This window comes from Macrobrachium nipponense, chromosome 9 (assembly GCF_015104395.2).
Source record: "Macrobrachium nipponense isolate FS-2020 chromosome 9, ASM1510439v2, whole genome shotgun sequence".
Classification (NCBI taxonomy): domain Eukaryota; kingdom Metazoa; phylum Arthropoda; class Malacostraca; order Decapoda; family Palaemonidae; genus Macrobrachium; species Macrobrachium nipponense.
Window position 1 is genome coordinate 80,243,054 of NC_061110.1, and position 11,162 is coordinate 80,254,215.

The 11,162-nt window shown below is 35.5% G+C and overlaps 1 protein-coding gene across 15 annotated transcripts in view; it reads right to left on the reverse strand.

The window, feature by feature from the left end:
- The window catches only part of LOC135218482 (uncharacterized), a 1,465,909-nt gene that overhangs the window by 346,342 nt on the left and 1,108,405 nt on the right, over positions 1-11,162 (reverse strand). The gene's annotated exons all lie outside the window — the stretch shown is intronic.

Consider the following 11,162-nt stretch of genomic DNA (forward strand, 5'->3'; position numbering starts at 1 on the left):
TCGGTTTCATGTCCAATGATATATCAGTCATTAACTAAAACTAAATTTAAATATTTATTTACATGACTATTCAGATTACAGAGACAATTTACAGAGGTCAGCTATCGAGAGAGATGCTTACAAAGTGATGAGAATATCTTTTGAATTAGCAAAAAGGTTTGATTAATCTTTATGGGAAATGAACCGCGTTACTGATAAACTCAATTAACAATAACCAAGTAAAAAAAACAATGTTGCTTTAACTCAGCTATTGTTTTTTAAGACAGACTCATAGGTCAACTGAACTGGTCTGACCAATCCTGAACATGGACCTTCTGCCTTCTTTACCATTCCCTAAAATGTTTAACCTGCCCTCTTTTCAAGGGGCACGTCTGTCATCACCTCGGGCGTAAATCCATTAGCACCCTTTTCATACGAGGCAGATCTCGTTTCATCTCTATACCATACGGCGCATTTCGGATACAAATCCCATTGTGCACAAGGAAAGGAATGTGCACGCTTGCCTTGTGATTTGGGCTCTCGTTTCTCTCCATGGACGTCGCCTTCAGGGTTCTCTAGCTCTTCCTTCCATATCCCCTTCTGATTTTCTGTGCCATTATAGACCCAATCAGTGCTTGCAGTCTTCAATCAGTTGTGTATGTATGTATGCATGTATGAACGAATGCATGTTTCTGAGGATGAATAAATGTATAAACAATTGTCCTTACATGTACATAGGCAAGCATAACTGTGCGAATGTGTAAGAATGCATTTATTTTTTAACGTTTGTCAACGTACATATAAGAATGTAAGTACAAATAGGTGACATATTTATGTTGCATTCATATGAATATGAATGGATATCCACATTGAAGTGTAAATATATGTCATTATGAAAGTTTGTCCATATAATGTATGCATGGAAAAGGCATGAGTGCATTTTATATGCATGTCTTTATGTATCCAAGTGTTTTCAAACAAGACTGCCAAAGTATGCATGCAGAGAGAGAGAGAGAGAGAAAGAGAGAGAGAGAGAGAGAGAGGGGGGGGGGGGTGTTATTTATACATTTTTCTTTAAAGTACGAAAACTTTGTTTTGGGAAGGCCATAAAAATAGGGTAATTTAGGATTAATTACTTTAAATTTCTCTAATAGTTCAATATTCTTTTTGTCTTTGCCAATTAATCTTACTTTCCGAAAAAATTCTGTGGGAACGTTTTGGAGGGGATTTTTCGTCAGTTTTTCGTATGTGTTTGTGTCGCTAAGGAGCTGGTTGATTTTGAGAAAGCAATTCACAAAGCAAACGTAATTTTCTACCGACCCCCTAAAGACAAGACCAAAGATACACCCAACAATAAAATAATAATTCCCCACCTGGACACGATTAAGAGAATAACCAACCCCCTGGGAAAATCGAACCCTTTTGTATTTACTTACCCAAACACCTTAGCCAAATCCCTGATTAACGTCCAACAAAAGACATCTCCAAAGGACTCTGGGTATACGAAATCCCATGCCAGGACTGTGACCAATCTTACATCGGATTTACAGGTAAATCCCTTCCCAGAGATTAATACAACACAAACGGTCAGTTAGGTATGGACAACAGAACTCGGCTATTTTCAACCATATAAATGAACATAACCATAGAATAAACTGGAATTTGTCACGTGTAATTTATAGCAGCAACTGCCGGTACAAGAGTCAAATGATGGAATCGGCCTTAAAAAATAAAAAGAGGCAGGTAATAAACATCTCAAAAGGAGCATGGATTTCAGACACGATCGACAACGTCTTCATTCAACCAACCCTTAAGAAGATTAAAGGAAGATTATCAGCAGGGGTGACTTAAAATGGCTTGTTTGTGGATGGACCTCTTGGTATAAATACCACCTTTTCTGTAAACTTTTCTCATTCATCTACCTGAAGAGGGGAGACAGCAGTCTCTGAAATATAGTACTTTTTCTCAAAATATATTTTGGTGTTTTTATGGGCTCCTTTTATTAGATGGAATTCTGTTGTTACAGAACATTTTTACCAGTCATATATATATATAATATATATATATATATATATATATATATATATATATATATATATATATATATCAGGAGTGGACCTAATACATTTCCTTTGGGTACTCCTCTTAATGCTTCGTAAGCTATATATGATTTCCTAATCTGAACACAGTATTTACTGTCATGCAAGTGTTCTTCCAAATATTAAAAGGCTTTGTCAAGAGTTCCAACTGATCGTAAATCATGTAAAAGCAATTCATACAAAACTATCATAAGCCGCACTAACAAAGGCCACCACTTACATCAGATCATTTACAAAAGACCAAAAAGCAGTCCCCGTAGAAAACTTCTGTCTATAAAGTGACTATTATCTAATAAAGTATTTATTATTTTCAAGAGTCATATTCTAGCAGGTCTGCAAGAACTTGGATTCTAAAAATAAAGCACACCTTTCAGAACTGGCTGAATAATAGTAATTTTCGGAAATGAAACTTACTCTCAGAAGCACTTGTGCTAATTACTTTCATCATTACATCAATAACGACTGGAAAATTTCCCGCTACATCAAATTCAGATATTAGATTCGGATCGATTGTAGAGTTCGTTTTCTTTCCCTTTTAAAATACTCAATTACATAATATTTATTTATAAGTTTAAATCTCGATTGTTTTCTTTCGGTTTTGTTTGTATGGTGTTTTTACGTTGCATGGAACCAGTGGTTATTCAGCAACGGGACCAAAGGCCTAACGTGACTTCCGAACCACGTCGAGAGTGAACTTCTATCACCAGAAATACACATCTCTGACCCCTAAATGGAAAGCCCGAGAATCGAACCGAGGTGGCAGGCCAAGACCAAACCGACCACGCCACTGAGGCACTCCTTCTTACGGTATTAATTTCAGTGGTAATGTAATCTCATTCGGTATATCAAGAAAGGTAATGTAATCTCATTCGGTATATCAAGAAAAATATCACTGTTATTGATTACGAAAACCATTAAATATTAAATATCTTTCCCCCTTGACATTACCAACGAAACCCTCAAGAGGTTGATTATAATATTGAGTAGTCTTCCTTATCAAGTAATTGTAACCATTCATTCCTATTGTGTAATATTTCTATGCAATTTCCCTTTTTTGTTTCGAAATCTCATCAGTGAACTAAGCTGACCAGTAATAAACGATAATACATTTTTCCATCAATGGATACAGGCTATAATGCTTACTTTTATTCCCGCACTCTGCTCTCAGTTCATGTAAGTTGCCAAGATAAAAAAGAATATTTATATTTTCATTTATTTTCCGATTCACCTCAATAATGAAAACATAAAGAGAGAAGAATGACATTTTAGTAAACTTATTTTCTTTATTATATTGTTTCTCAAGGAAGGTATTCTACATTTCATAAACTCCGTATAAGCTAAATGAGACAGAAAAGAACGGTACCGAACAATGGACGAATTATAGAAACCGAAAAGTTTTGGATGCGGAGATTAGAATAGCTGCCATTATTGATAGTGGATATAAATGTCAAGGTCTTGGTAATGGAACACTGTAAATTAGTGGGCTCAGTAATGAGGTCACTTAAAACTAGATCTAATATATCACCAGTCGAGGTTGTTGCACATAAAATACCATTAACCAATTGATGTCATTCCAATAACTCATCTGGACTGCATTAAGACTTGCCAGGTCATCCACCTCAATCCCCATATACATACGGACTTTTATCGATTCCACCTCAATCATTTCCAGAAGTATATCGAATTCCTTTATCATACCAAATTTCGTTATTAATCCATTTACCCTTGACGTGGAGGACTGTAAATAACAATAAAAAAAAGATTCTGTGATCAAAGTGCTTGAAGTTTACCTCAGTATATTCAAAACCAGTTACCCGATTCCTGTTCAGAATCTTGAGATGGGAATAGGTGCTGAGAACACAATTAACCCACCATATCTACATCCTTCTACCAACCACTCTCTGAATATGAAAAAAAGTACGAGTAAGAAGGGTCTTTCAAATATATTGGCGGTATCACCGTCATTAAGCCAAGTGTCAGCACTAGCTAACATATCAGCAGACTCCTAGACATCATTCAACTCTCTAATATGCAGTCTTTCTTTACCAAGACCTTGACATTTATGTCCACGATCAATATTAGATGCTATTCTAATTTCCCTCTCCAAAGCCTTGCAATATTTCGACTACAACCAGTGCTCCGTACCTTGTTGTTTTCCGTCTCATAAAGCTTGTATACATTTGAACTTATTTGAAATGCATTTTTTTGCATTTTTTGGTATATAATTACCAGCATAGTGCCTGCAGACTCTATCACTACTTTGGAAATTGCATTCCTCCTGACAGTTGTAACAGGTTACCACATGTTAAGTTACTGCGAACCATTTGTTTCTTCTGGTAACCTACCATCGTCACAATTGCCATCAGTAGCCTTTCAAATATCAGAAGCACATTTCAGAATAATTGGGTGGTCCATTCTACAGCAAGTGTTTCAAATAACAAGCCTATCTTCTTTACATGTCGGGTTGACTACAGGTAACAAATTTGTCAGCTAAGGCATCAGGTACATTCCTCACAATAAACATTACTAACTCTGATTCTTTTCTTTCTTTTTTCCCACTCTTTATTGTTTCAGCACCTTCTGCCAGGTGAGATGTCCTGGTCGCTGCATCACCTTTCCAGCGCGAATCGGCAAAAATAACATCATCATTACCATCAGATGAAGATCTCGTATCATCAGTTGGGATATCTTTAAGAGAACTGGTAACATCCCTTTTCTTCATTATTACTAATGAATTCTTTATCTAGGGTTTAACTGCATTATTTCCCTAATTATATAAGGACCTGTCCAAATTTCTTATAGTAACTGATATCAATCCAAACTTCGTGAGATGATCCAAATCTTGAAGTAAAAGACCTGGGGCATATTCAGTGTCGTCATTTGTCTTATCCCACACCCTATGAAGTTCTGCAATATTTGTACCTCACTCAGAAATTCCGTTATCTCACAGCTCAATATCGTCAGTCATCATAAATATCTCACTCTGCATTTCTTTACATCAATTCAATAATGCGTGCGCTCTGTCAATACTACAATAGGGCAGAGCCACTTATCTCTGATATTGTCGTCATTGTCTAGTACCAGTCATTACACTCAAACCTATCCTATCCTTATATGTTTTTATATAGGATAGACAAGTAGGATAAGACAGCGTTCCTTTTTACTAACCATTATGCAGTACAATTGACACGCATTTCCTACCGTGTTTTGTTCCTTGTACAACACACACATGGTTCGCAGAATATACATGATTATTAAGTCAGGCACATCCGCTCAATAATGGTTTATTTCTAAAGGGTCCATTCAAAGATGAATTAGTGAAGCGGCACATAAATGCCACATTAGCAAACGCCAAAAGCGCAGTTTGTCTGTTGTACCTTCAACGGTAGACAGTGCATTGTCCTCTGTCGGAATATCAGCATGATAAATTTAAATTCGTAGGTTAATAATTTACAAGCTATCTATAGCAGTGCAGCATGCACTGGATAAACGAGAGTTATGGTGGGAATAGGATTAAGGTCTATGTATTTCCCTTGGCAATATATATGAAAAGTACTTGAAAAATCAAAGTAGCCAATGTAGCATTTTCCATAAGAACCATTGTAAAACTGATTCTGTGTAAATGTAACTGCTGGATACCTGGTGTGTGCGTGTGTGTTCGTGTGTCCCAGTGAAGAACATCATCATCTATCAATCCTTGTTTATCTATGACTTACCATCCTAGTGAAAAAAACTAATCATCTCTCACTGATCCAGATTCGCCTGATGCAATCCTCTCCGATCGTCGTTACGTAATTACAGATCCTTCGTCCTTGAAAAACCAAGTAAGGAAAGCTCTATAAAAAAAATCTCCCATATTTCTACTGTCTAAATAACACTTCTGGAATTGTTTTCCTACTTTTTAATTAACGGAATTGCATCTGTTATTGTGCACTGCACAACATTTGCTTATTTTCTGATTTCTTGTGTCATTACTCAGGATTATGCAAACCTTACGTCAAGTCAAATGCTTTCTAAGTTTATAACATCATCGTCCCACGATGTAGAAATCAATTAAAAACAAAACCAGAAAGAAGAAAACATCGACCCCAAATTAATCAATGACGAAGCAAGTTTTAAATTCCAGCAAAAACAGTTTTAGAGAAAAGCTACGCGGATGAATCTCAAAAATGAATTTGCCTCGTATCCTGGAAAATGGTTTAGACATAACTGACAGTCGCTGATCGTTTACGAAAAATGAAATAAAACAAAAGACGGAGACATGGTGTTTCAAAGCCGATAAAGTCTTTTTAAAACTATATTTTCTCCCGAGCAAGTACACATGTATGCATGTACTGTGACAAATTCATCTATGCAAATATAAGTCGTTCATTTTATTTTGAAGTATAAAACCTCCTCTTTTTGAATATATTAAAATACACGCAAGTATGGACGCTTTGTCGGAATTACAATACTGTGAAATACGAAATATTCTGTTCTTTGAAAAGCATGTACATTACTTAGAATACTTTATACAGGACTACGTAACTGCAACAAAATATGCTTACACATAAAATCAAAAGACATAACCTAGAAACCGGAATATTTTTACCAACTTTATAAAAGACTATGCGATAGAATACGAAGGAATCGTCCGACATGTAAAGAGAGATTACTGTGAAACCAAAGATAATTTGTTGTAAAAACTATAAACTTGTGTAAATGAACATCAAAATGTCCCGACAGACGGACAGACATGCAAACCAAATTTAGTAACTGAAATTGAAAAAAACATTGTCAAAAGGAATTGATTACAACAGAAGCAAATAAAACAACTTTGCTTTTCCAAAAATTCTTTTTTTGTTTATATTATTTAAAAACAAAGCAAACGAATATTTGCTTACTTTTCAGTTCCAGCCGATTCGATCAGTTTATCACAAAAGAATGTACAAATAGTGCGAGAGATTTCCAAAGAGTAAATGTCGAGTGTGTTTGCATCAAATACGCGACAAGAAAAGAAATAAAAGCGTGGTATGCATGTTATATATAAACGACATACAGAACGAGTGCAAACAAACAATCAAACAAAAAACTCACCATACACAACCATGCGCGCGCGCGCACACACACACACACACACACACACATATATATACATATATATATATATATATATATATAAATATATAATATATTATTTTTTTATATAATATATAATAAACCGTACCTTTTTTATTTTTTGCAAATATTAAACATCAAATCGTCTAATTCCCAATACTTCAGGAAAAACGTACGTCAAGGGAAATCACATTTCATGTGCTTCTGCCCCGTCCAGGATTTGAACCACAGCCAATTCAGAAACGACCAACAGATGTGCCAGAGGAAACTAATAACATCTAGTATACTGACAAATATTATTTATGATTCTTTGATGTAATTAATCAATTAAACTACTATTTCCATTATTCGAGAGGGATGCTGAGTGGTTGTATGAATATATTTCTCAATATAAACACAATTTCCTCTTCAGCAATAATTAGCGAAAACATGAAAAAGTATTGGTAAATTCTACAATTAACGTCAACACGAGATTAATCAATATTACGAAAGAGAGAAACACGATTTGATTATGAATAATTAAACAACCCCGTGGTTTACTGGGTCAAATCCGTGTTCCTGTCGGTTAAATAACGCTATCATTACCTCCATTTAACCCTCTTTGAAAAGTGGCTGCGGCGATAATCCCATTTTTGTCCAAATATAAGCAAACGACCCCAGCTCCCAGATATGACCCGCTTATGGCACCGTTCCGTTTAAACTGAAATAAAATCTGCATATTTTCACGTGTTGACTCTAAACAGTCGACAGCGATAGGATTAGAAATATGATAAAACGAACAGTCTAAATCCCCAACAACGACTCTGATGAAAATGTTCTATGTACGCGTACAGCGCATTGCGGCAAATGGAAGGATGTTAGAATCTGTTTACAATGAACTGGCCATCATAACACAAACAGGGCACGACAACAGTGTTAAAGCAAAACTGTTCGAGGTACCTTAAAGGGGAGATTATTTGCAACACCGCTAAATGTTCTTGATGCAAAATGAAAAACGTATCCAACGATTTCAATGGTGTAGCAACTAAATGTCTACGGGTGCGTTTTTCTGACCACGGAAATACACAGACATAACAAATATACATAACAACAGTATTCACGTTCCACGATGTTTCTTACTGCAGTGTTCGGAACAAAAATGCATTTTATAACTATAAAATTGCACACTCTCACTTAAAGACTTACACACACACACGCACACACACACACACACACACACATATATATATATATATACATATATATATATATATATATATATTATATATATATATATATATATATAATATATAATATATATATATAAAATAAAAGTTCCCGCTACCTGGTCATCAGTAGTGGGTTGCTAGGTAGTAGCATCCTTCTCTCCCCCCGCGCAAAAAAAAAAACAAAAAAAATAACAAGATAGACGCAAAAGATCAACAGCCTTTGGAGCCACTTGCTTGAGCAGAAAATGTCGAATCATCATATATTAAGATATATATATATATATATATCTATAATATATATTATATATAAATATATATAATATATATATATAGAGATAGAGACGAGAGAGAGAGAGAGATTAGAAGAGAGAGAGAGAGAGTGAGAGGAGAGAAGAGAGAGAGAGAGAGAGAGAGAGAGGCGAGAGAGAGCAAGAGAAGAGAGAGAGAGATGCATTTTACCATTGATTTCTTGTTTCAGCGAAGTTATGAAGTCTGTCTCTCTCCCCATTCAGGATGTTAAGGTGAGAGAGACACACTTGAGACTTAGATGATACAAGAAGTTAATTATATTACCACCGTCGGTGCAGATGATTCAAAAATAGAAAAATTCATATTCGACGCTTTGACAAAAAAGGGACTATATATATATATATATATATATATATATGATATTCATATATATATATATATATTTATATGATATATCATATATATATATATATAAAGGTAATGGCACGGAGGAAAATGAAAACGAGAACTGCCGAGATCTTTCGATCTTAACGACCCTTTACTTAATCAGTAAAGGTTCGGTAAGACTGAAAGATCTCGGAAGTTCTCGATTTTTTCATTTCCCTCCGTGGCATTACCTTTACTTATACATACAATGAAATACCTGCTACAAAACATACGTAGTGTATTACAAATATATTTGTACAAAACATATAGCTTTCGTCCAACAGCAGCTGTACGGAAGCTACAAGATTTGACCATAAATCTTTTAATACACTTTTTTTGTAACATGTACTTCATTGTGGAACTTGCCTTACATTTCTGGGAAGTACGACACAGTACTTTTATATTATATACATATTATACCTGCATAATACATATATAAATATATACACACACATATGTACGTCCTTCAACTTTAGACTGCAAAGACTGCAAAGTTGTTGGTTGTCGGTTACTAACAATTATTTTGAGTTGAAGCCACTCGCTCACCCTCCCATCTAAAATGCTGTCGACTACAGCCAGCACCAAGTTCACTGATGAGGTCAACAGTGGCAATGGTTTATTAACAGAACCACCTGAAATGTTTCCCCACTCCGGGGAATCGACCTCCTGACCTGTCGCTTTTGAGGCAAGTGAAAGGAGAAATATAAAAAGAAGCTTCTTTGAATGTATGTATGTATGAATATAATATATATATATATATATATATATATATATATATATATATATATATATACTATATATATACATATATATATATATCAACTTATCTTTTCAAATTCTTTGCACTTTCTGGATACACTTGTCACCACAATCGCATACAAAAAGTGCGAAGAATTCGAGAAGAGGGCATTGTGGCCATTACAATTCCATACGCAACTTGTAAAAAGTGACTTGCAGATCCTATATATATAATATATATATATAAATATGTATATATATATATATATATATATATATATATATATATATATATATATATATCTGTGCGTTTGTTCTTATTCAGTGTACTGGCACCCAAACAAAAAGATATTTGTACCTGTAGATTTCCACGTAGATTATAGCAGGGGATACTCTCAGCTCGTGTGCCCCTTCTCGTCCACTCTGTCGAGATCCGATTTGTGCCTCACTCATCCCCTTCCCCCCCCCCCCTGCCCAAACCCCTACCCCCACCCCCACACCAAAACCGGGCTGCCCACCAGTCACCGTCACCCGAGTCGCTTTGCATGCTTAGTTGGTTATGCATTTTTATCCTTTGATGCTTCCCCTTTCATGTAGGTTTTCCTATTTCCCCTCTTTTAGCGCTTGGCCATTTTTCTCTCCCCTTTAATTTACTTAGGAGTTCATTTCGCGTTCTCTTTGCTTCTCGCTTTCTCGTTCTGTGATAGCCGTGACGTTTTAGTGATTTCCAAAATGACGAAGCGCTTTCCTCTGCCTGAAATAGTATTCACCTTCATTCACATCCTTCTCTGGCCGTTTAATTTGCTAACTTGCTTTTTAAGGTAGAATCTGCATGTTTACTTACCTCCTTGAGTAAACTTGCCTTTCAAGGTAGAATCTACATACTTATCTACTTCTAAAAGCAAAATTACATCTTCAGCAAGACTCTACATCTCTGCCAACCTCCTGTTTTCCCCATACGTTCATCACTTATTCAATATCTAAAATCAAACAACCACAAAAATAAAACAACATGACGACGAGAGTTCGAAAGCTCTCCAACATCTGCCATATCAAAAGGAAATCTCGAACCACAACACCTTTGACAATCAAGTCAGAACCGCGGCCTCATTTCTGGAATATCTAAAGTGTTGTGAAGTCTGTCCCTGTCTTGTTAACCTATACTTTCATTTTCCTTTTGCCAATTTTTCCATATCGGTGTATTAACCACGTGTTTTTTTGTGTGAGTGTGTGTTTTTTTTGTCACGCTGTAAATTTCTTCAAGACCCATTATTCCTTCTCCCAAAATACCCACCGTCCAGTATTATGATCTGAAATTTAATGGCGTCGACAGATGTGACAATATGTTTTACATGTTCGATCATAT